This window comes from Amblyomma americanum, chromosome 11 (genome assembly GCF_052857255.1).
Source record: "Amblyomma americanum isolate KBUSLIRL-KWMA chromosome 11, ASM5285725v1, whole genome shotgun sequence".
In the NCBI taxonomy this organism is placed as follows: domain Eukaryota; kingdom Metazoa; phylum Arthropoda; class Arachnida; order Ixodida; family Ixodidae; genus Amblyomma; species Amblyomma americanum.
The window spans coordinates 67,124,340-67,150,108 of NC_135507.1; the positions used below are offsets into that span (position 1 = coordinate 67,124,340).

At 48.9% G+C, this 25,769-nt stretch overlaps 1 long non-coding RNA gene across 1 annotated transcript; it reads left to right on the forward strand.

Annotated features, from left to right (window-relative positions):
* Nucleotides 1–769: 769 nt before the first annotated feature.
* On the forward strand, nucleotides 770–25,168 carry LOC144110600 (uncharacterized). The gene is made up of 3 exons (XR_013309882.1): nucleotides 770–874; nucleotides 4,261–4,302; nucleotides 25,137–25,168. It is a non-coding gene; the product is annotated as an uncharacterized LOC144110600 (long non-coding RNA).
* The last annotated feature ends 601 nt before the right edge of the window (nucleotides 25,169–25,769 follow it).

Here is a 25,769-nt window from a genome sequence, read left to right on the forward strand (position 1 = left end):
ATAATGTTGTGCAGCAGTTTACAGAAAAAAACAGTTTTCGCACTGAAATTATTACAAAATGTTTTATGATTCCCAATCCGCAAATGGGACTCTCTAAGGGTGTTTATTAATTGTTTCGTAAGTCTGTCGGCAAAACGCGGAACCATTACTTTACAGTCATACGGATTAGCTAGCTCTCAGTTTTTTTTTGCCCAGTATTGTGCATAATTCACATATATATCATTTCACCATGTACGTGGCATTATCGTGCAGGAGCGCATTACCTGCCTTTCACACTGCACAGGAGTGCATCGTCAGGGGACGCGTGTATGCACTGAGGCACGGTTCAGAGCTTGGAGAGTGGTTCAGTAAGTTTGGTCCGCGATAGCACGCGGCTCTTTAGCAATTACTGCGGCTCTTGCACTCTGGAATGATTACACGGCATTCGTCGTGGTCTAGGAGACAGCTGCCTCATTATATCAACATTTCTTGAAAAAGATAATAAAAATCTGTGCATTGCATCTTTGGACGAAATCAGTTCTCAGGGTGACTCCTGCGTGCAGAGTCACTGACAGGACATTCACAGTCTCTCTACCGTAAATTCGCTGTCTCTCCTTATTAATAAATAGCGATTTCTCATCGAAGTTAGAAAAGCAAAAACCGCGACAAAGCTGAATAACAAGGACATTCAACCTTATAGCTGGAATTTCTTAGGCGCTCCTTTGTGTTCGGATGAAAGTGCAGAGATTTTATCCACATAAATACGCTTTGAGCGTTCAAGCATGAAGACCAATCCAGTAAGCGAGACCAGAGAACTCGCGGCAGGTTCCGAATAATTCACACCACTTGAATCATCACTGGCGCGTTCAACCAATTCATCTGATGGCTGCAATATGTAAGTAATGTACGCTGTTTCTTAACTCAAATCATTTTCTCAGACAAAGCACCAGGATGCAGCAGCAACAAAAAGTTGCTGCTGGCAGAAGATCCGGCGATTTCAGTATCACCAACCATTTCTCATCGTAAAGAGGAATGCGCGCAATTACCTCAAATGAGGACGCTCAGCCCTCAGATTAGTTTATGAGATACCGATCACCAGCTACAGGAGGGTGATGCGTAATATGCAGAAGGTGCGAACAACAAATCTAGGCACGCAGTGCTCTGCACTTAACGGCAAAAATTCACAGCAGAAATCCCAATCAAGTAGCATATTTCAGACATATCAAAAGTTAAGTCACATGAAATATCATACTCATGTGATTTCATCCAATCATCTGATTTTTTCTAATCCGTTGGAAACATTTGCAAAATGAACAGTTAAATAGACAGTGTACTGCTTTTTATGAGCAAAATATTTAAGCGGAAAGTTTTTAGGCCAACTAAGCAAATACCTAGCAGTAGAGCTTAGAAATAAAGCCGAAAAAAATTAATCACCATTTCCTTTACTTGGTAATATCGCTCTCTCATGGTAGCGGGCATCAGCGCACATTGGCAGGGGGCGCAAAATATTGCCAGAATAGTGCCACTGTACATCTCGGTAGGCACCATGAGGCGTATCGATTAAGCTGTGTGGAGTGGCAGGAATGGACATGATGTTAACCAATACACACATGTTTCATTACCACTCTAGTTCAGAGCAATAGGCTGGTTTTAAAAACACTCAATCAAATAATACTCTGAATATTTATCACACAAGGTAGCAACCATTTTTACCAGCCGGAGCACAGGCGTCCGCAGGGCAGCTTCAAGCAGAGGGGCTGCGTTATTTTTATTTTCTGGACACACTTTATTATATATTTAAATATCGGCAAACAATAAAAACACCTGTAATTTATTGAAAGCGCGAAAAGTACGCCACACCAAAATTATTTAAAGAGCATTTCAGTCTTTACAATGCAACACCATAGTTGTACGATGCAGTAAACTCACTCCAGGCATCCTGCTTGTGGTCCGCGATAAAGAGGAAGTGTGGCGCAGTCATGTAGTAAGCAGTTACTTCCTTGGCCACTGTAAACCTAAATTCCCACGAATACTAATGGTTCTGGCTCCTTTATTTCCCCATAGTGTTATATCCCGAAGAATATGCGTATAATTTTATGCACTTTCCGACAGTAGACAGTCTCTTGAACGTCTCGCTGAAGAACAGTTGGTGGTGGTCGTGGATGTGACTGGAGAATAACGGATGTTTCAAATTGCATATATGTATAGGTTATGCAATCATTATTAAAACACAGTAAAAGAAATATTTATTTATGTTGATTGGGCTAAAGCCGCGTGAAAAAGCAGTGACATAGGCACAAGGTGCCGATATTCAACGACTAACAGTACACATTTCATAGTTAAGCAATCAGGATGCGTTTCGCAACTAGTATTATATCAGATTTAACAGCCGTGAATCTTTATCGGAAGTATAGGGGACTCAGATTGGTTGGCATGTTTGTCTTGAGTCCCATTCTCTAAGGCTAAGAACAACATGGCAGAGTAAAATTGTTGCGGTGTCATACCATTGGGAGCGCAGCTTAAACTGCAAGAAAAGGGATTAGAAAGGTTTCGTTGGATGAAAACATGAAATGAAAAGTCTTGAATCTACCTCTTCCCCTTAAGACACCTTAGTTCTCTGTGCAAACTTTTTTTTACAAACTATCTGAAAATCATTATTAGGCGCTTAAATATTTTCCAGTCCTAATTTCAATCTTGAAAATTCTGTATTCAAGATGTCTTTCTACAGAAATATTTTAAAACATCTAACATGATATTTTTGTGTAAACTCTATTCGTAAAATATTCACATTAAAAAGCATTTAAGACAAAACTTGAAGCATTGCCAAGTCGACAGAAACTAAAATTGAATAAACTTACTCGGATTGATCACGCCGAACACAAAAAACAAGCAGCATTGTTGACATTTTGGGGACGAAAAAGTCTTTGATGACCACTTCGATACCTTGGGAGCATTTTTCAAGAAAATACAGGCGACTCGGATAATCGATATAAAAGGCCGATTGCCACAACCCAATCATATTTCCTTAACATAACATTATTCTCCTGTAGGCCATGATATGGGCCATTTGCCTACATGAATAGCTCGTATTAAATAACCGTTTTGTCATCGCTATAATCAGCCTGGCTGCGCTCACACTGCAGGACAAAGGCCTCTTCCACATATCTCCACTTAATCCTGTTGTGTGCCAGCTGCGGCCGCCCTATCCCCACAAGCTTCTTAATCTCATACGCCCACGTAATTCTCTGCCGCCCCTATCCCCACAAGCTTCTTAATCTCATACGCCCACGTAATTCTCTGCCGCCCCCCGCTATGTTTGCCCTGTCTTGGAATTCTGCCCGTTATCCTTAACTTCTCATTATATGCCCTGCTCATCCCATTTTCTTCCTCTTAATTTCGACTTGAATATGACTAATCCACGTTTGTCCTCTGACCCGCCTGCTCACTTTCTTTGTCTTAACGCTACACCTACCACTTTTTTAGAGCCCATTGAGTGGCCCTTAATTTAAATTTATTCCCTTATATCAGCCTCCAAGTTTCTGAAGGGAGCGGTGAGACCTCTCTTTTAACAATCGTTCACCTAAATCGCATGACGTTTGTGCCGGCGCAGTATTTTGATCGCCAATATGTTTGCCCAATCTTTTTGCCTCGCTTTTGTTATTGGTAGGTTTTATTACGGCCCAAAATATAATTTCATACGCCAGGTCTGGACATGCTTCCAAAATACACCGCAATGTTTTCGGCTCCGTCCATAATATCGAACACATCTCCCTCATAACGCACGCAAATCACATGTTGCTGTCGGAAGTTAGAGGGACCACCTCTAAGGCAGCCACGTATGTTTCTATGACGATTTCTCGTATCCGCACCACAGGCATGCGTGAAGGAAAAAGTGAATCCTAGCACAATCTGTTTACTGTTGCGTCGATACCTTTCCGTCTGGTTGCTGCTTGTCTCATATCATTGATTCCCTCAACCCCCTCCCCGCACTCCCGCGTCTTTGTAAACATTTCATTGTATATTTTTTCAGTTATGCTCGTAGCGTAACTACAATATACCCAATAGTTTTTCCCACAAGCGCAACCTCGGCAATTAACAGCCATGAAATGCGTAAGTTGCACTTCAAAAGTGCATGGAGATCACCTTGCTTCGGCTTCGAGGTCTCTTCACAGGACCTGCTGAAAATTCTTATTTTTTACAATTTTAAGCTTTGATTAATACGTCACGCGTGACTTTTTTAGTGTGCACAAAAATTTTACTAAACTGTAGTCTCTTTTACAGATATCCATTTCCTCCTTGGTGTCGTCCTGCTGAACATAACAGGTAAATCCATCCGCAAAGGTTTTTCACTAAAACTGAGGGTTCGTTACATGCCACCATAAATATTTCTAATCCTCGCTTCCTGTCACAAATAACAAATCTTTCAAGAAACGCCGCCGCCAATCAGTGACGTTACGTATTTCCACGTGCCTAACGCGCCGCGCAGCCTCCACGCTTACTCGGAACGACGACGAAGCGGTGGTTGGCTCTCGAGGCGCTCTGGCTCTGTTACCTGGACCCTGGCTCTCTAATTAAAAGCTCTCATTCTTGAGTTCTCTCTGATTCCTACCTGCACGTCTCCTCAGGTCGTAAGAGAAATAAATACACTTGTGCCCCTTTAATACGCGCCCTGTTAGTATGGACAACCCGAATTATGGACAGTATTTCTGGAGACCAAATTTTTCAGTGCATTCAAGCCTCGTTAATATAGAAACTCGCTGTCCGGACAGTGGTCAGGTTGAAAATGCACGGAGCCAATTGGGACCCGTGTATCTTTGTCCCGTTAATATGGATGGCGACGAGAACAAAATCCTGAGGAGTAGCACTTGGCAAAGGATTGGGCAGAGAAGAGAACTCGACTCAGCTCATGCTCAGTCAATTATAGAGTCATGGCGCCACGGAAACTCCCAGCACAGAATAATAGGATAAAAACAGAAACACAGCCCTACGAACTCTGCCATATAAAGGAAGTCCTGAATCATGACTCGACTACTAAATGCTGCTGACGGCTTGATGTTCTCAGCGCTGTTCATGCGCAGTGATAATCCAGCAGTTGGCGTAATCATTTTCCTGAAAGAGCCACAAACCTTACCGTCCTCTCGAGAAATAGCAGCCCCGTGCCCACAAGCGCCATGACATAAACGCCCAAGACAGAAACTTCGGTAAGATTAGGAGGAGATCGATGAAACCTTTGGAGGCTCGACGGTGGTGAAGTTCTCTCCCCAGAAACTGCGGCACCTATAGTTTTCATCTTGAGTTGTGTTGAGGCGACGTCGCGCTAAGGGAAGGAGCGGCGTCGTGGCAAAGCTGAACAGTGGCCACAGAGGCCCGAACAGTCCAGGGAAAAATTATGGTTTGATGGCGGCTCAGGCCACGCGGAGTACTGGCTCCTAGAAGGCCACTTCGAGGAGCTTAAGGAGGTGGTGCTGAGGCTTGAAGGCGATGACGACATACCCGAGCCACATGACCAGGCATTCCGCAAGTGTAGAAATTAGGCCGGTTGTCGACGGTGCGCCAGAGATTGCTGACTCGCAGAGCCCTTCGAAGGTAAGGTGCCGCCGCTAGGACATCTGCTGGAGGAAAGGCGAGGTCGGTGGCCGGGGTCAGGTGACGACTTCGGTGTATGGCAGCGGAACGGCGACAGTTGTTGCCGGATGGGTGGTCGGAATATCCTCAGCAGCTTCCTCTTTGATGGCTGTCGGAGAGTCGGAGCCAAATTTGGTGGTATTCTCTGGGGGGCTTGGAAGAAGGGGGACGTGGCCCGCCTCTGCTTTGCGAACCAAGTTCTTGATCAGTCGCAGCAGCGGGGAGGAGGCATCTTTGGACCTCAGTCCAGCAAGTGACTCAGCCTCCTTGGGGCGCTCACGAGTCAGGATGCTCTGTTTGCCCAGTTCCTCGAAATTTTGGCGTGGTGCGACGCCATCAGCAATGATTTGCAAGTCGCATGCTAACAACATCTGAAAGACCTCGTCGTCGATTCTCTTGAAGATGCATTTAATCTGGTTCGCTTCCGACTTCTGGACGTTTACAAGTTTTTATAAGTCAAGTACATCTATAATCTAGCTTTCGAAACTTTCGCTGACCTGCTGCGACCGTTCATCCAAGCAATGTTCGGCGCGCAGTTCTTCACACTGTTGGAATTTTTGTCACTATATACATATACCTTTTGTTGGTAAGGAAGTCTTCCTTCTGTAACGTCTCTTTGCGCGTTCATAAAACAGTACGTACGGGTGAATGCGGACACAGGAAGTTCTAAGTGTGAATAGCCTGCTTAACTGGTCTTTCATTAGGTCCAGCGTCTCCTTAACTCTGACTGTACTTGTAGGTTTAAAGTAACTGAAGTGACAGAGATATTTTTTTTCTTAAAACCATCGAGTCAGTCATTGCGCCTAAATTTCGAATGTGACTGTTACATATGCATGTAGAGCCATAAACGATCATTCAACGAACCCGTAAACGCATTACAGCATTGTAACCTTGTGTTAATAATTTTTATTATTCAGGGTGCGGCGTGTACAAAATCCTGTCACATCTCGAATCCTGGCACAACCAAACCACTCCGAACAACATCAACTGCACAAAAGGAAACGTGCCCCCAGTATATATGCCCAGCGACTTCGCTCTTTAACTAAACGAAAAAAAGTCGCCATTGTGCCGCCTCCCCACAATGCGACAATGGGACTCACAACCTTAACCCATCCTCCTCCTCTCCCCCACGCCTTTCGCATCACAGCTTTCGTTCCTTTGACCCCATCGTCGCCTTCATACTTAAAGACGCTAGCTACTGCCCTCAGTCACCCTTGATGAAGGAGCTGAGCCGGCTTCGAAACGTTGGGTTAAAATTAAGGTTGTTGGTTGGAGATGTGAAGTTTATTATGAGGCATGTACAAAGTGTGGCTGGATTTTTTTATTGCTGCGATTGTTTTTTTATGTCACTTGTTACATTCCATGAACACCGCCAAAAGTCTAAATGGGCTTTCTTTACAATAGCCTGACTGCTCATGAAGCGACAATCTGCTATCTCATTATTTTTCTACTGCCGGTAAAGCGCGGCCGTAACTAAAACAGAGTGACGCGTCGTGAACGTAGCTGCGCGAGTTTAACGCCCCTTGAAATCTTGAAATACCGCTCAAGCATTGTCTCGATCACATCCATTCTTTAAAAGATAGCACTTATTGGCGATTTTTAAAAGCTTGAAATCTCATTGCACCCATAAGCAGGATATTCTTGTTATCTTTGTCAATCTTCAAAAATTTCTTTGTAAACAGCAAAGATTCAGGCAACGCTGGAATGCTGGCAAATGCCTTCTTCTTCCCAAGAGCTGTGTTTTTAAGGAGACAAGGTATTAAAGAATTGTAACATATGAAGCAAATGAAAGCTGAAACCCAGCCTACGTAATATTTCTCCTCATTTATTACACAGAGCTTTTTTGCAAAATGAGCCTTTCTCATACCATGTCACGAAGTGGTGACTCTTTGTTTAGGCTGACTTGCGCCCACAATGACTGAATCACTCGGCGGCTGCGTAGCAACGAGCGTGCTCGGCGGTCGTCAAACAAAATGCACGCCGCTGTCGGCCGTGCTCAATTTAAAGCTGATAGCGGTGTTGAAAGGCGCTGAAGGATGTGGACTTGACACGCAGCGCCTTTCAACACCTTTTAACACTAGCCAAGCACTCAACAAAGCTCCTATGGACTAGAAGGTACATCCCTGTCCTAAAGCAGTGTAGACCGAAGAACACGCCTCCCAACCAAGGCAAGATCCCCGTAGTAACCCTCGGGGAAGTTCAACTCACTTCCAAGTCAAGACAGGTCAGCAGTGTGTTCCGTGTTCCACGTGTCTCTCTTAATTTGTGTCCCAAAGTTCATGCTGGCCCAAATCATGGATTCATACCAACTGGCCCAGAAAAATGCCATTTTACAAAGGAAAGTTCACATAAATCCACTCATCCTCATGTAAAACACGAACACGAGTGGTGTTCAAGACGAGCAAGCCCCGAGCGACTATTGTCATAAACGCGGCATTCCAATATCTTTCTGGGAAGAGGTATCCAACTGATGCGTACCAAAATTAATAGGAAACAAACTTAGCCTGCCCTCGCAAACGACAACGCTGATTGCACGCAAGAGGAACAATTTCGGGCTTCTGTTGACTACAAATAGTCCTGTAACAGCCATCCTCAGTTTGTGCATGATGCTACATGACTGCAGGAGCAGACTCTGAGGCCCAAATAACTGCTTTAGCATCCTTTCTGGTATAGATTTACGTCCAGTGGGAATCTATATCCACACTTAGTCGACAATTTCAAAAGTCACTTGTCTATGTAGGCGCTTCTAACACCTGGCGCCGCGGCCTTACAGGTGCTGTACGCGGAATACTGAATGCTATATTCTTTCAACTGATTGTCTTCTCCTGACCTGCTGCGGTTTAAAACGTTGATGATTTATTTAAAACGTTGATGGTCTTATTAAGCCGCTCTGTCAGCCCATTTGCCTGCGGGTGGTAAGCAGTACTTTTACGTTGGGCCGTACCGCTTAGCTGAAAAATTTGGGCCATTATCTGGGAAGTAAAGGAGGCCCCTCGGTGGGTAATGACGTAGATCGGGGCGCCATGCCGAAGTACGATCTGATTCATGAAGAAATATGCAACCTTGGACGCTGTGCCACAAAGTAGGACTTTGGTCTCGGCGTATCGAGTGAGGTAGTCTGTGGCAATGATGATGTACCGGTTGCCACCCGATGACAAAGGGAAAGGTCCGAGAAGGTCTATGCCAACCTGCTCGAAAGGGGAACGTGGTGGTGGAATATCTTGGAGAAACCCCGGAGGCTTGGTGGTGTTGAGATTCAGGAAGCAATATCCCACCGCTGCCACCAGTTGTTGGGATTCAGGTAACGTGACTGGGCCGGAGAAGAGACGAGGACGATCAGAGGAAGTAAACTTGGAAAACTTTATACAAAGACTATTTACATAATGTACAAGTACGGGCAACTGAGAGTGCTTCTCAGTAAAAAGAGCCTCTTAGGCGTCGGGAGTCTCTCCCGGCAAAGGGTATCTCTCATTAAGGGGGCTCTCCTCTGGTAGCAAACCAGCAGCTCCTTAAATGCTCTTCGTATTCCCCAGATCCCTAGCTGGGGAATATAGTTCGAAAAATGATGTCCAATCACACGATGGCACTGATGGTACCACCCACGGTAGGGCTGTTCTGATGTTATCTCGCAGCTCGGTCGAGGGAAAGGGAACAGGACCCAGTCGCGTTGTCGTCCACGCGGCCCCCAGGTGGGCGCGCACGTGTGTCCGGGCGCGCCCATGTGGAATCGGAAGGCGCCTGCGTGACACACGAATGCAGGCTGTCTCCCAGCTGGGGTTTAAAGATCTTATACTTATGACCGGAACACGGAACCTCTGTTAAGGCGCGGCACTCGGGCAATTGTTCAACCCCAGCGTGACTGAAGAGGGCAACACTGATCTTGTACTTCGTCCTCTGAGGACCGGAACGAACACGTGGGGACGCTATTGTCATCGCTGCATCCGACATTCTAGCCATGTCTCCCACAGAGGGCTCAACCACCCTCGCAGTGATCCTCAGGGAATCCTCCCCATGTCCAAATTCGCCGAACTCAACAGCAGGAAGGAAGCGCGAGCACAACAGCACCCCCGCCGGCAGATATTGCGCCCGGAAGATGAACTGCTCACACGTAGCTCGGCTGACTGGGCGTGCCAGGAAACAGATGCTCTCTGGGAGTCTTCGGATGACCTTAAGTGCTGAAGCTCGGCATCGCTTACCCTAGTCAGATGGCCGTTTTGGTAAATTCTCTGCAATGCTAGCCAAAAGGGATCACAGACGCCAAACCACACCCGACAAAAGTAAGTGCCCTCAGAACCCACTCATCCCGCCAGACCAAAACTCAGGGCCAAAACTGCACTTAGAAAAAAGCTTCAACTAAAACTTGCAGAGATCTAATGTTTTGCCTGAATGAACACATGGTGTCTCTCGACGAGGAGTTTAGACAGGGCACCTGTCCAAGGCGTGTGCTCCCGCTCGAGGCGCACTTCGAAGGGAAAAAATTCGCTAAATGAAATCAGGTTGGTGCTTAGAGGGCACGCGGTGCGGGAATAGGTGACTGGATTTGGCCGACGTGGCGTTCCATTTTTCCCGCCCCAATACCTCAGAGTCAAGGCACGTTACACCAATTGCTCTTACTTATCCTTGGTCGAAAAAAGGAAAACGTACTCCTAGGTTTGTTACCAAATTATGAACAACATTACTGCAAAAGAAAGTGGGAGATATACGCTCTCCATTAGGAAGAGAATATGAAAAAAATCTCTAAAACTAAAAGTTTGGGGGGACATTCCCTTTTGGTAAAATATTTACCAGATAAAACGCTCAGCTTAGACCATCGGCATTTGTGTGTAGCTTGCCTCTCTTGTAGCACACCTCGAAGCTGTGGTGCTGGAGTGCCAGGTTCCACCTCTGTAGACGACCATTTTTGGGCGACATATTGTGCAGCCAAGTCAAAGGGCAGTGGTCCGTTTCTACTGTGAAACGGGACCCGGAGACGTAGCATGCCAGTTTGTCTATAGCCCAAACGAGGCATGCGCATTCTTTTTCAAACGTGCTATATGTCTATTCTCGCGTGCTCAGCTTGCGGCTCAAGTAAAAGACGGGCCGTGTGCGCCTGACATCGCTTTCCTAGCAAAGAATAGCCCCTAACAAGCGGTCGCTGGCATCACATTGTATGATAAAGGATTTCGAGAAATCTGGCGCTGCCAGAATTGGACGCTCGCTTAGGGCCGTTTTCAGACTCTGAAATGCCTTCTCTTTCTTTTGGTCCCAAGAAAGATTGATAGCCTCACTTTTTCTCAGCGCGTCGGTCAGGAGGCTGGCTAAATCAGCGTATCCCTCTACATAATGCTGATAATAGCCTGCTAGGCCAAGAAAAGCCCTGAGTTCATATTTTGTGGTTGGGTGACGGTACTCCACCAAGGCTGCCACTTTAAGTTCTGCAGGTCTGCGTTCGCCTCGTCCAACCACGTGTCCAAGATAGTTCACGTCGGCGCACCCCAGGTGGCATTTTCCTGCCCTTACCGTTAAACCAGCCTCAAGCAGTCGGGTCAACACAATACGCACGTGTTCAATGTGCTCCTCCCAGTTTTGTGAGAAAACGACCACGACGTCAAGGTACGGGAGAGCGAAATTTGCAAGTCCCCGCAGCACTTGGTCCATTACCTTGAAAAACAGTACGGAGCATTTTTCAAGCCGAGGCTGAACATTACAGGGCGAAACGTGCCCGCCGGAGACACGAATGCTGCGTACCTGCTGGCGCGCTCAGTGAGTGGCACCTGCCAGTAACCACGAACTAAATCCTGTGCTGATATATATTCTGATTTAGCGACTGTTTCAACCCTCTCCTCGATGTTCGCAATGTGGTAGGCCTGGTCCACTGTGATTGAATTCAGCCTCCGGTAGTCCACGCAAAGTCTCTGATCCTTGCCTGGAACCTCTACAGTAATGATTGGTGACTTATTGTTACTTTCACAGGGCACTACGACGCCAAGTTGGCACATACGGCGGACCTCTGTATCAATGATTTCCTTTTGTCTTGGAGAGACACGGTACGATTTTCTCCTGATCGGCTGTTCGCTGGACAGCTGAATATCGTGTTCGATGAGGGTTGTTTTTTCTGGCTTGTTTAAAAACACCGCCTCAAAGTTGTGGACGACGTTTTTCATGTCTCGTCGTTGACTATCCGTCAAACGTGGCTCTCTGTCGACTGAATTTAGTGGCTCATTCGCTGCTTGCTCGTCCTCATGTGAGAAATAAAGTACGTCTGAGATCTCTTCCTCTAACATGTTCAGCGCCATGTTAACCATAGCCTGACGCTACACATAAGGCTTCATAAAATTACTGTGGATTATTCGATTGTCTTTGTTTTAAAATTTAACCTCATAGTTGGTGTCCGAAAGCTTGGACACCACCTTAGCTGGCCCTTCCCATTGTACCTCAAGCTTGTTCCTTTTTGACGGACGCAGCAACATCGCCTGGTCGCCAAGTTTAAAGGTGCGCTTGCTTGCCGATTTGTTCTGGTACACTTTAGACAGTACTGCGCTGCTCTGAAATTTGCTTCCACGAGGTCTCTGGTTTTCTCGAGTCTTTCCAATTGCTTCAGGACATATTTCACTATACAGGGATCCTCTCCGTAACCATCCCATGACTCCCTCAGCATGCGCAACGGGGTCTTACGTCACGCCCGTAGGCAAGTTCAGCGGGGCTAAATCCTGTGCTTTCGTGAGGGACGGATCTCATTGCAAAGAGTGCTGCTGGAATGCAGCCTTCCCAATCTCCTTTATGCTCTACACAAAGAGACCTAAGTATCCCCTTTAGCACTGAGTGCATACGCTCGACTAGATTTGACTCAGGGTGGTGAAAGGAACTGCGGGTTATTTTAATCCCACACCGTTCAAAGAACGTTGTTTTCAAGCAGCTTGTGAACACGCTCCCGTTATCGCTTTGCATCTCTGCAAGGAACCCCACGCGGTAGAAAAATCACATAAGGGCGTCAACAATACGTGCGGAACTTAGCTCCTTCAAGGGAATGGCCTCGGGAAATTTGGTTGCCACGCACAGTGAGGTCAGAGTGTAGCGACAACCTTAGTTGGACACTGGCAGTGGGCCGACAGTATCTATTAAAAGACGCCGAAAGGGCTCTGTAATGGTGGGAACTAGTGTCATGGGCGCTTTCTATTTATCCGTCGACTTGCCGACCCGCTGGCAGGTGTCGCCAGATCTTACAAGCTGTTCCACATCTTTCCAGCAGCGAGACCAGTAATATTCGAGGGCTAATCAAGCTTTTGTTTTCTTTGTGCCCAGGTGGCCCGCCAATGCATTTCCGTGTGCGAGCTCTAGAAGCTGCCGCCGGTACTTCTCAGGCACCAGGTGTTGCTCATATGCGCGCCCCTTTAGTCGCAGCATTTCCGGTACAGAATGCCTGATTTTTCATGTAAGCTGATGTTCTTTCTGGCGACTCCATCTCTCACATTATTTTTCTAAAGCGAAATTTATTGCCCAAGGGCATCAATGATGGGTGAAGGTGTGATGAATGATCTAAATGCATAGAAAAAGGTTAGCGGATTTGATGAAGGTCAGTAAAGACCGATGGTACGGTCCCTGCGTCCAGGTAATGTATGAAGAAGGGCTGCTTGGTGAAAGACCTGCTACAGCAGGTGCCGGATCCTTGTAGGCTTGAGAGCTGGGCAGTCCCACAGTAAGTGATGAATTTCGACCTCAATGTCCTCGTGTTTAGATACCGGACACCCGGGCCGAGGAAACAATTTTCGGTACTGAGGCCACTTCCGAGTGTTGGCTGGTGTGAGGGCAACCCCGACCCGGGTCCTCCTAAGCGCAACCTCCTCTGCACGGGTAAGACCGCGGGGGAGGGTTACCGCACACAGAGGGATGAGAGCACGTGTGCGGCGCCGGAGGAGTTCCTTTCTTGATGAAAGGAAGGTAAAATTGTGCAAATGAAGGAGCCGAGGCGGTGATGAGTTTGGATTGGTAAGGTGGGTCGCTAAATCTGCCTGCCTTTGATAGGTCAGCTGATCTCGTGGGACCCACTCAATACGTACTGGCTGCGGGATGCGTGCCGCGAGCCGGTGGATGTCCTGACATATCGTGGGACAACAGCTAACACGTCGTAGCAACCGGACAGCTTTAAGGGCATCAGTGCGGATGACAACGCGGGCTGCAGGGAGCATAATTAAGTCGGCCACAGAGCAGAGTGCTTCTTGAACTGCAACGAGCTCAGCACAAAAGGACGAAGAGGGTTCCGTAAGCTGAAACCAAGATGTTTAATTCAGGGCAGGTCTGCACGGGCAGTAGATAGCTGTTGTTGCTTTGCAGTCTTGAATGCTTGCATCTACGTAGACAACAATGGATCCTTCAGGCAGGTAGGCATCTTGTTCCTCAAATTTCTGGCGAAGCAATGATGCCGAATAAGCAGATGTTGGCCGGCGCTTATCTGTTGGCTTGTTGTTGCTGAGCTGCACAAACTTCCATGGGAGAAGAACTGGCGTTGGCGGCTGAACAATGGAGTGTGACGTTGCATAAGTCCTCAGTGAATGCGTGGAGTGCTATAGACTGGCCTTAAGGCTGCGCGCTTCATGGCGCTGCTGCACCAGCTCATCAATGGTATTGAGCTGCGCATTCTCTTGTAAAGCTTTGACCGCTGTGATGCGTTCAAGGCACGTAATGGTCCTCATAGCTTCTCGGTTCACGGCTTCAAGGCGATCCCATTGGGCTTTTGTGAGATGTTGAAACTGGGCTTGATAAACAATACGTGGCTTCAGAACTGCCCTCACCAATTGCCGTGCAACGAACGTGCCAGCGCCACCAGTTTTAGGGGCAATTCTTCTAATCAAACGCAAAGTCTGAATAGCTTGCCTTTTTGCCTGAGAATGCTATGCAGTCGCTGATCCTGATTGGTGAATCATTAAGCCAGGGATTTTTACACTCGGACTTTCCTGTAGTGGGGTTCCTGATAGACAAAAATGGATTGGACTTGCAGCAAGTTTACGGCGCCGCCAGCGGTTGGCGACTGACGTGTATGTTGTTTTATGCACGGATAGCTGAAGTCCGATGGCTGATGCGTAATTACAGGTAACATCCAAGGCAGATTGATGGGCAGCCTCCTGAGTACGGAGATCTTGGTCGGTACCTCACACCGTGATATCGTCAGCGTACTGAAGAAATTTTATGTCACGGATGTCATGTAAGCGCCAAGCCAGCGGGATGAAAGCAATATTAAATAACGTCGGCGACAATACTGATCCCTAGGGTACGCCGCAGAGAGAAACAAATGATCCGACCGCTTTGCCGCTGAGGCATATTGCAAATTTCCTGCCTTCAAAAATGATGGGACAAAACTGCAGATGCTAAGACAGCCAACCCGTCCTCTGTACCAATATATGGATGAAAGCTGATTTGTGCTGGGTGATAAAAACCGTGCTGCTCTAGCCACCATGACAGTCGTGTAGCTAGCATTTTCTCCGCCAGCTTACACAGTGCAGGAGTTAAGAAGATAGGTCGCAAGTTGGCGAGGTCCGTGGGAGGCTTTCCTGCAGATTCGGGATAGGAATCACGACTGCGGATTTCCAGCTGTCGGGCACTACGCCGTCCAACCATACTTTGTTTATGGTGTCAAGTATTTGAGGGAGTGCAGCGCTACTCAGGTTCTTGTACACCTCGTACTGAATATTGTCCGGGCCGGGCGCTGTTTTCCGTTTCGCATCATCTATCGCAGCCAGCAACTCAGGCATAGAGAATGGACACGCAATTCCATCTATGTCGCCATCAGACGACATTTGATATACTACACTGGGATGCCTGTCATATTTAAACTAGCGAATGAAGAAGCCACAGCATCGTATTTCGGGAAAAACTTTCGCGCTGCTTCTTTGGCGAAATCATCTTGCGACAAGTTAGCCGCGAAGCATGCGGTTGCCGCTGCGTCAGTCGTACGGCGACCGCGTTCCATTGTACGGATGCTCGCCAGAGAGAGGCATTCGAGGATTTTGCAGAAAATTGTTCGCACCACGCATGCCACTGCCGCCGAGAGAGGTCGCGTCCATATTTGCATGCCTTAGCTGTAAGATAGTGCAATCGCATACGTGCCTGCGACGAAGTAGGGTCTCTTGTAGCAGCCAGCTCGGATTTACGGCGTGCCGCCCACACGTTAAGGCCGAGGGCTGGTGCCGGTCGACCAACATCAGTCCAGGTGGTAGTTGTAGCACTGTTGAGCGCTGTTTGTATGCGCTCAACAAGGATTGGCGAAGAATCTGAGGAGAGATTGTCCATACAGGAGCGGCAACTGTCCCAGTTGTTCACAGAACATTTGTAGCGTAAAGGTCGGAAATGTGAGGTGTGAAGACCGATGATGATATGGTGATAATCACTTCCCCAACAGTCTGGCTCCATGTGCCAGGAGGGAGTACCCGGTCCCGACCACCACGTAAAGCACTGCGAGTTTGACGCACTGGCCATGTTGCTGTCCCAGGATGGTTGAGCAGCACAAATTGGTCATCCGTGAAGGCGTCCCGCACACGCCTGCCACGAGGGCTTGACGTGGGATACCCCCAATCCTGGTGAGGGGCGTTAAAGTCGCCTCCGACTAAAATCGGACACCCGGGATACTGCCGACGGACACTTGTTAACCAGCCAAGATTAATACGGGAGGAAGCACCACAGGCTGGCCTAACGTAAAATGAAACGACCCCAACGGTTCCCTTAAGTTTCGCAGCCAGTGCCACTACCTCTTGATACGACGTGCACCAGTTTTCGAGAGCAAGACGTACATGCGGAAAACGTGAGTCCACATACACCGCCGCCTTTCACGGGGGAGCAGCAGTTTGTACACGACGGTCTATCATTGAAGGAGACATGTAGGCACTGAAGCCTGGAATCGATGGCAAGGCATTTGTTTCCTGTAGCCGCATGGCCATACCTGGAGCTTGTGAATTTGTAGTCGGGTCTTGAGCTCTCCCACCTTCGTGGAAATGCCTCTGCAGTTCCACTGCAGCACACCAGCACGACTGGAACTTGCCATTTCTAGTTACTAGCCCAAGCGCTGTAGAATCACGGGCGTCAGATTCACATTATTGCATCACATTATTACTTACAGCTCTTAACGATGAGTCGCTTTTCTGCTCTGCAATGAGTGCTTTCCTATCCACCTTAGTCAACTCGTCCCAACAAGTCGAAGCAGGAGTTAATGTCGAACCCTTCGCATTGGTTCCTGTTGCCCCGTTCTCTACGGAATCGGCAGTTCCTTGGATTACATGAGCTACCGCTGGTTTGGGAACACCTTCATGGTCATGCTCATGTGGTTTAGACGGATCAGTTTTCCTGCAAGAATCCCCCGGCTGGTCGGGAGAATGGTTCGGTACCTGCTCATTTATTTGAACGCAGTCGAGTTTCTTTGCGAGCTCTCGCGCTCGAGAACGTGTTAGCGCCATGCAAGCCAAGCCAGAGGTGAAAGAGAGACCTTTCTCTTTCAGCAGCTGCTCCGATTTGTTCGAAAACCGGTAGGGAAAGTGCGTCGGCAAGTTCGCGCTAACTGCCGCTTCTGTGTCTAGCCTGCCAAAAGTCCCCTCTAGAGTCACATTTGCTATAGATAAGCATGCACGCTGTTCTTCGGCGACCTGCTTAACCCAGGCGCATTCGCCGGTGTAGTCCGTGGAGGAAACACAGCACGGGTGAGCAACATCGATGGTAATCACTTAAACCCGCACTGCTCTGAATTTCTTGCCATTTATCACCACGTTCCGCATGTATGGCTCCAGCAATTTGAGGTTTTCCTCCGACTCTCGCATGCACGTGAACGCCATCTTTTGCTGTTTGCAGTTCAATGAGATGTGCCCTTTTTGTTGCAATTATAGCAGACAATGGGCATTCGCGCTTCTAACGCGTGAGCTCCAGGTGCCTGCTGTTTCGGCGAATCGGCATATTTGGATGACTCAATCTTTTGTTCGCTACCTCCTCCTTTTGATCACGCATCCTCTGCTCGGTGATCCTGGCGTGCTGGTGGCACCCTTCGGTCGGGGATTCTCTTTAAATAGGTTTCTCCCTTTCCTGACCTGTTATGGTACCCTGCCTTGCTTTGGGGGTTTCGGCGAACGTAATACTCGTCTGCGAGCTATCCCGCTTTGTCTAGGTCTATATTTGTTAGCCTATCTTGCAGCCATATTTTCAGATGTTCTGGAATCGTGCTATAGTACTACTCAAGTGCGATACACTCCAGTACCTTGTCATGACCTCCGTGCACCTCAGCGGTCTTATGCCACTCGTTTAAGTTGACTTTAAGCCGGTACGCGAAGTCAGTATGCGACTCTCCGCCTTTCTTTGCCTGCCTGAATCGCTGCCTAAAGGTTTCAGCAGAAAGCCGGTACTTTCTAAGCAGTGCGCTCTTTACCTTCTCGTAGTCATCACACTCTTCCCGTGAGAGGCGAGCCACCACTTCGGCCGCCTCGTACGGAAGGAGAGGAAGTAATTTCGCCGACCAAGCGCTCTTGTCGATATGCACCTTCCCGCATGCACGTCCGAAATTTACCAAAAACAGTGCAATATCGCCTCCCACGCGATATGGTGAAACGAGATCCTGCAATCTCTGTCTCCATTGCTCCTCTACTGAAGCAATAGGGTTAAGACGCGCCATATTCCCTCCGTTCGACGCGATTTCGAACTCCTTCATTTTTCGAGCATGTTCTCTCGCTTTTTCCTCTGCCTCACGGACCTCCCGTCTCTCTTGAGCCAACCGAAGCTCTAATTTTTTTTTCTGCTTGAACGACACCCGTCTTGCTTGAGGCAACCGAAGCTCTTCTTTTTCTTTCTTGCGTCCAACAATTGTTTCCTAAGCCTTGTCGACCTCCACAGTAGTCACCCCCTCCTGCCGCATAACCTCGAGAATTTCTTTTTTTCGTTTCGCAGAACGTAGTGAAATCCCAGCTCCTGGCAAATTTCGAGCAGCTCCTGCACTTTGAACTTCTCTATCTTGAGTACCACCATGCGTTAGCAAGCCCACTAAAACAAAAGCCGTAGCTTGAAGTGGACAAAACAGTTTCCCTAAGCCAATTTTCCATACAACAGGAATACGCACCTAGCGTCTGCCTGTGCTAGTACGGGCTGGCGAAATGAACGGAAAACATTGGGCACTCACCCTGCCAAGCTATAACTGACGCCCGTCAATCCCGTAGCTGCCGAGGTCCGTTGGAGCCGGTAATTTCACGTGGACATCCCACAGCTGCCACCAGTTGTTGGGATTCAGGTAGCGTGACTTGGCCGGAGAAGAGACGAGGACGATCGGAGGAAGAAAACTTGGAAAACATTATACAAAGACTATTTACATAATGTACAAGTACGGGAAACTGAGAGAACTCAGTAAAGAGAGCTTCTTAGCAGTCGGGAGATTTTAACGGCAAAGGGTATCTCTCAAGAAGGGGGCTCTCCTCTGGTACCAAACCAGCAGCTCCTTAAATACTCTTCGTATTCCCATTATCCCAAGCTGGGGAATACAATTCGAAGAATGAGGTCCAATCACACGATGGCACTGATGGTACCACCCACTGCAGGGCGGTACTGATGTTCTCTCGCAACTCGGTCGAGGGAAAGGCAACTGGACCCGGTCACGTTGTCATCCACGCGGCCGCCAGGTGGGCGCGCATGTGTGTCCGGACCGCGCCCATGTGGACCCGGAAAGCGCCTGCGTGACACAGGAATGCAGGCTATCTCCCAGCTGGGGTTGAAACATCTTGTACTGATGGCCGGAACGCGGAACCTCTGTCGAAGGTGCAGCACTCGGGTAATTGTTCAACCCCGGCGTGACTGAATAGGGCAACACTGATCTTGTACTTCGTCCTCTGAGGACCAGAACGAACACGTGGGGACGCTATTATCGTCGCTGCTTCCGCCATTCCAGCCACGTCTACCCTAGAGGGCTCACCTACCCTCGCGGTGGTCCTCAGGGAATTCTCCCCATGTCCAAATTCGCCGAACTCAAAGGCAGGAAGGAAGCGCGAGCACAACAGCGGCGGGGCCTTACGGCGCTGACATTTCCGGCAGCTCTGCACATAGCGTTTAACAACAGTTGCAAGTTTGGGCCACTAGAACAGCTGGCGTATTTTGGAAAGCGTTCGAGAGTATCCCAAATGGCCAGAGGTTGGTTTGTCGTGGCACGCAGAAAGTATTTGCTCTTGAAGTGTTGTCGGCTCGACGAGCAGGTACGCTCGCGAACTGGAACCGGGGTTCTTCGTATAGAGCACGCCTCGTTTCAAGGAAAACGACGACAGGTGTCGAGAAAACATTTAGGAAAGATGGCTGGCTGACCTTCCAGGTAATCGATGAGGTGTCGTAACACTGGATAGGCACGCTCCTGAGCTGAAAAATCAGAAGAATGGATAGCCCCAAGGAAACTGATGTCGTCGTCTGTGTCGGGTGTTGCGAGTTCGACAGGCGCTCGAGAGAGGGTGTCGGCGTCTTCATGCTTATGTTTGGATTTATAGACAGTAGTGAGGTTGAACTCCTGCAGGCGAAGGCTCCATCGTGCCAGGCGTCCTGACGGGTCACACAGGTTGCCCAACCAACACAAGGAGTGGTGGTCCGTGACCGCTTTGAAAGGGCGACCATAAACATAGGGGCGAAAATTCTCAGCGGCCCAAATAATGGCGAGGCATTTTTTTCTGTCGCGGAATAGTTAATCTCTGCGCGCGACAGAGCGCGGCCTGCATAAGCGATGACTCGTTCAACGCCATCCATGCGCTGGACGAGAACCGCGCCGTGGCCGATGTTGCTGGCGTCGGTGGGTATATCAGTGTCACCCCGCTCATCAAAATGGCCACGAACGGGCGGCGTTTGAAGACGCAGGCGGAGCTCGGCGAAAGCCACGTCTTGATCGTGGGGCCAGACAAAGGTGTGGCGTCGCGGGTGAGTCTAGTCAGTGGTTCTGTGAGGTCAGCGAATTTTTTTATAAAACGCCGGTAGTAACTGCAGAGCCATAGAAAGCTCCGAAGTGCTTCCTTGTCAAGTGGGGGTGGAAATCCCGCAATCGCTGCAAGCTTGTCGGGGTCGGGCTTCACGTCGGAGGCGTTGGCGACATGGCGGAGAAATTTCCGCTCCTGGTAACCGAAGTGGCATTTTTGGGGTTTCAGTGTCAGGTTAGCTGAACGAAGGGCTGCTAGGACCGTCCGCAAGCGTTGAAGATGTTGACTAAACGAGTCGGCGAAAACCACCACGTCGTCGAGATAGACTAGGCAACACTGCCATTTAAGGCCGGCAAGGACAGTGTCCATCATCCGCTGAAAGGTGGCAGGCGCCAGAACGAAGACCGAAAGGTAGAACTTTAAATTCATAAAGGCCGTCGGGAGTGAATAAGGCCGCCTTCTCACGATTACGTTCATCGACCTCAATTTGCGAGTGGCCACTTTTTATTTCCGAGGACGAAAAATACCCAGCGCACCGAGTTCGGTCGAGAGAGTTGTCAATACATGGCAATAGGTAAACGTCGTTCTTCGTGACAGCGTTCAGCTTCCGGTAATCGACGCAAAACGCAAAATGCCGTCTTTCTTTTTAACGAGGACGACCGGCGAGGACCATGGCCTGTTGGAAGGCTGGATAACGCCATCTTCGAGCATCTCCTTAACTTGAGACTTAATGACTTCGCGCTCTGTATACGGTACGCGATAGAGGTGTTGACGGCTTGGGTGTACGTCATCGTACGGCACGATGTGGTGCTTGGCTATGGTAGTGTGACGCACTTTCGACGAGGAGGCGAAATACTCTCTGAATTCGAGTCATAGTGCGCACGGCTGTTCCCGTTGGCTGGTTGACAGCGCGGAGTTGACATCGAGGCTCTCGAGGGAGAAAGGAGGCTGCTCTGGTTCTGAGGAGAACTCCTAAACATCGGAGATGCGTTCGACAAAGGCTACGGAAATGCCGCCAAAAAGATGCCGATGCTCGTGCGTAAAATTGGTAGCAAGTACCTGTGACTGGCCACTATCAAGATGGACCAGACGACGGGCCACGCACACGCCTTGCGTCAGCAGTAATGAAAGGTTGGTTTCGGCGATGGCGTCACCATCCTGAAATAATTCGCACTGAGCCGTAATGAAGGCGCTGGTTTGAGGCGGCAGGGTGACGGTCTCATGTCCGTAGAAACTCGAAGCGTCTCTCTTGATCGCGGTGCATTGCTGATAGCGACAGCATTCTCAGCTGAAAACGTGACCTTGTTATCGCGAAGGTCAATAATCGCCCCATATTCACGCAGAAAATCGACATGTAAGGTGAGGTCGCGCCAACAGTTATTCAAAACAAGACAACAGACGACAAATGTGGACCCCTGGTTTTGAACTCGGGCGGTGCACATGCCGAGAGGTGCAATCAGATGACCGTCCGCAGTGCGAACATGTGTGGCAGCCCATGGCGTGGGAACCTTTTTGAGAATGGTGGCGAGCTGGCTGCTTAGAATCGAATAATCAGCACCAGTATCTAATAACGCTCGAACGTGGCGGCTATCCAGTATCACAGGTATGTCTAAGGAAAGCCGCTCGCGAGTTGGAGGCACTGGAGGGGCTGATCGGGCACAGGCGTCGTTGTCTGCAGGCTTTGCCACCGGGAATTCCTCGGCGTGTCGTGTGCTTTCTAATAGCGTCAGTGCGTTGGAGGAATCGGAGAGCGCGGGCGTCGTAATCGTCGAGGCGCCGTCATGTGTCAGCGTCAATTCGAAGCGAGCGGGTACTGCGGACCTCGAAACCGTCGAAGCGTCGCTGTGTCGGAGTGAACGGTGACCGTGGACTTCGGAACCGTGGAGGCGTCGGCTTGTCGTGTCCGCGTTGATGGGGGGGTCCCCCGCACAACAATGTCCAGCGAGCCTACCCTCTAAGGACGCTGGGTGCAGTTTTCCCGCCGTGGGCTCGGCGACCGGCCTTGCTCCGCCCGGGAAAAATTCGCGGCAGATGAAGGACGACCCCTGGGCGATGGGGATCGAGCCTGCTGGCGACGAGACTGAAGCCAACGTTGGTCTTCAAGGAAATCGCGACGGCCCGGGGTCGTTCGAATAGCAGGGTCGAGTAGAATCGGCGGGAAACCCTTCGAGGCCCGGACGACGGTAGGGGCAGTCGATACAGGTGACATGGTTCGCCGCAGTGAAAGGATACGGGGCGTCGGTCGGATGTGCGCCAGACGTCGGTTTTGCGCGGACGGTCGGGGAGCTTTCACGTATTGCAGCATGGGTGCAGACCGCCCCGGAACTTCAGCAGGAGCCGGAACGAAGGACGCTGAAGCCGGAGCAGGGCACCGCAGGGGTTCGGCGTAGGTGAGACGAAGGTCAGGCGAGACAGGAGGAGGGGATGGACGAGCCTTATCGGCAAAAAAGGACGGCCGGAGCACTTGCTGCTCCTCCTCGCGGACAAAGGTCGCTATGGAACTTGGAGCTGTGGGAGGGGCCCCGTACAGATGCCGGAGTTCGTCGCGCACAATCTAACGTATGAAATCGCGTAGCATAGAGGCGTCGGTGCCGTGGAATAGTAGCTCGCCGGGAACGAAGGCGGCGCACACGGATCGATCATACGCGGACGCTCTTTGCTGAAGAACCCTTTCAATCTTGAAAGACTACGTGAGAAACTCAGCGACAGTCTTGGGAGAGCTGTGGACAAGCCCAGCAAAAAGTTGCTCCTTGACGCCACTCATGAGATGGCGTTCCTTTTTGTCCTCGGACATTGCAGGGTCCTCGCGCCTGAAGAGGCGCGTCTTGTGTTCTACATACGCTGCAACGTTTTCATTTGGAAGCTGACCACTAGACTGCAGAGCGCGGTCTGCCCGTTCGCAACGAACCGAGCTGCTCTATGTTTCTAGGAGGCGATGCCGGCACTCACTCCAAGAGGACAACTGGTCTTCACGGTTTTCAAAGTAGAGTTTCCTGAGCTGGGCGGTGTCGTCCCACTGGTTGAACGCGGCAACTCGCTCGTAGTGCTGCAACCAGTCTTCCACGTCCTCAAAGATGTCGCCGTGGAAGGACTTCGGGATGCGGGGGTTCTGGAGCGTGAAGTAGGGTGTGGTCGTCCCAGGCATTGGGGTGGATGCGCCAGGCATTGAGGTGGCGCCAGGTTGTTCCGAGGACATACCCGATGGGTCAGGCTCAACTGGTAAGCCTCGAATTCAGCGGCGAGCAAGGTGGACGGGTGTCTTGATGGGTATAGGTCTGGAGCGCTGGCTAACCATTGGGGTACGGGACATGATATCGATTCCACCTCCACCAGATTTGTCAGGGTGTTGGTGGCAAGACAGGGACCTGGCAAGAGAGGGAAGGAAGGAAGGCGTCAGACATTGCTGGCACATACCCACTACGGGGGAGTGGCCAAGACACAGGCGGTTAATTGCTGGATACAAGAAAATTTTGACAGGAAAAGGAATGGTAATAGGATGCAGCCTGATAGATTGGAAGACGGAACGACAGGTGTCTCGGCAGCACGTCATTCGGTGGGAGAGAGGGCGAACTTCAACGTCCTTCAATATATATATATATATATATATATATATATATATATATATATATATATATATATATATATATATATATATATATATAAGGAAGCCAACAGTCACCGAAACCAAGGGGCATAAGAGAATGTTTTTAATTTTTTTTAGTGCCAATCAATCGATTTAAAGGAAATTACTTATAAAGCAGCACAAAAAAAACCATGCCACCGGTGGGCAATCCTCCCGAAAGGAAAATAAGCCCTGAGAACTTTCACATCACATGATGAACGAGAACCTTGCAAAAATGGAGTGACGAAAGTGGCTAGAAGTAATTGAATTGCACTACTCATCGGAGGACTTCAGCACTATGACAGAAATTTAGTCGAGGAAGCGTTAATACGTGACCTAAAAGGATGAAATACTCATGCGCATCATCCATTGCTGGTTATGGTATGCACTCAAAACCGCTGCATCATTTCACAAGTGCACTTGACCGACAGGTGAAACCTTTGGTAGGCAGCAACAGCCTTTCGTAACCACTTAATATGTTTGGTTCTGTTTGTTTCTATGTAAGTTTTAATGTCCCGTTGCGACAGACTGGCAACGAAGGAGGTCACATGGGAGAGTTTTCGATCATTTTTCGACAATTTTTGTTTCCTTAGTGTCCACAAGTGCGTTGTAGCATTTACATCCTCATTTAAGTGCAGTCCAAGAGGCATGGATTCAGTCCCGGGCTCCTCAGACGAGAAACTCAAACCGCTCACCAACCTTACTGTAAAATGGCTGTTTTCGTCAAACATTCCTTAGTTCTTAAACAGTCTATGACCCTGAAATAATCGAACTTGTCTATAGCTAGCAATATGGTAAATACGTCGAGATCATTTCTAGAGTAGGAATTCGAGGACACTCAAAAGCAAAGCAGGTGGTACTTATGCTTTATTATTTCTGGCATGCATGGCAGAATTGTCAATGCACTGCCTTCGGATGTCGTTACAGACCAACTTTTGAAGTGCTAAGAGGAATTTGGCTTACTTTGAAGGATGTCATTAGGCAGACTTTCAGACTAACTTTTATTTAAAATTGCTTGTTCTTTTTTGCAGTTGCCGAGGGCAGCTGGAAGGCATCACAGGGTACGCACACTTTTATTTGTTTCCGGAAAATGTCCTTCATAACTTAACAAAGTGATGATTCGGGCTAGTGGGAATGCGTTATGATCCATAGCGCACAACAAAACAGGGGACAAACACAAGCGCGCTTTCGTGCAGTCCACTGACGAAATAGTCTACAATATCCCGCTTTCATGCGGCAAGGCGTACATTGGGAAGCCAGGCAGATGCTTTAATGAGCGGTTAAGCGAGTACCATAGGGAAGTTAGGGATGGCGGTTCCAGCAGTTTGGCACGGCACTGTCCTGCTCATAAATGCAAGCCTGGTTTTAAAGAATGGGAGGTCATTGGCAGAAATGTGGATATATTAACAAGGGAAATTAACGAGGCTGCCGCAATCGAAAGAGCTGGACCTGTAATGTGCGTCAGCAGTCTGTCATTGTCGCTCACAAAAAAAGATAAGGCATTTTTGGACTCGGAGCTGTATGTCAACCGGTGAAATGTGTTGCATGTGCTTTTTAAGCTTTTGCTTACAAATTTTGTCTAACCTGGCAGGTATCGTTCTTTTCTTCATGTATAAGTGCAGTGTGCACCAAATAAAGAATTTGTGGAAAATTAGCGCTTGTGA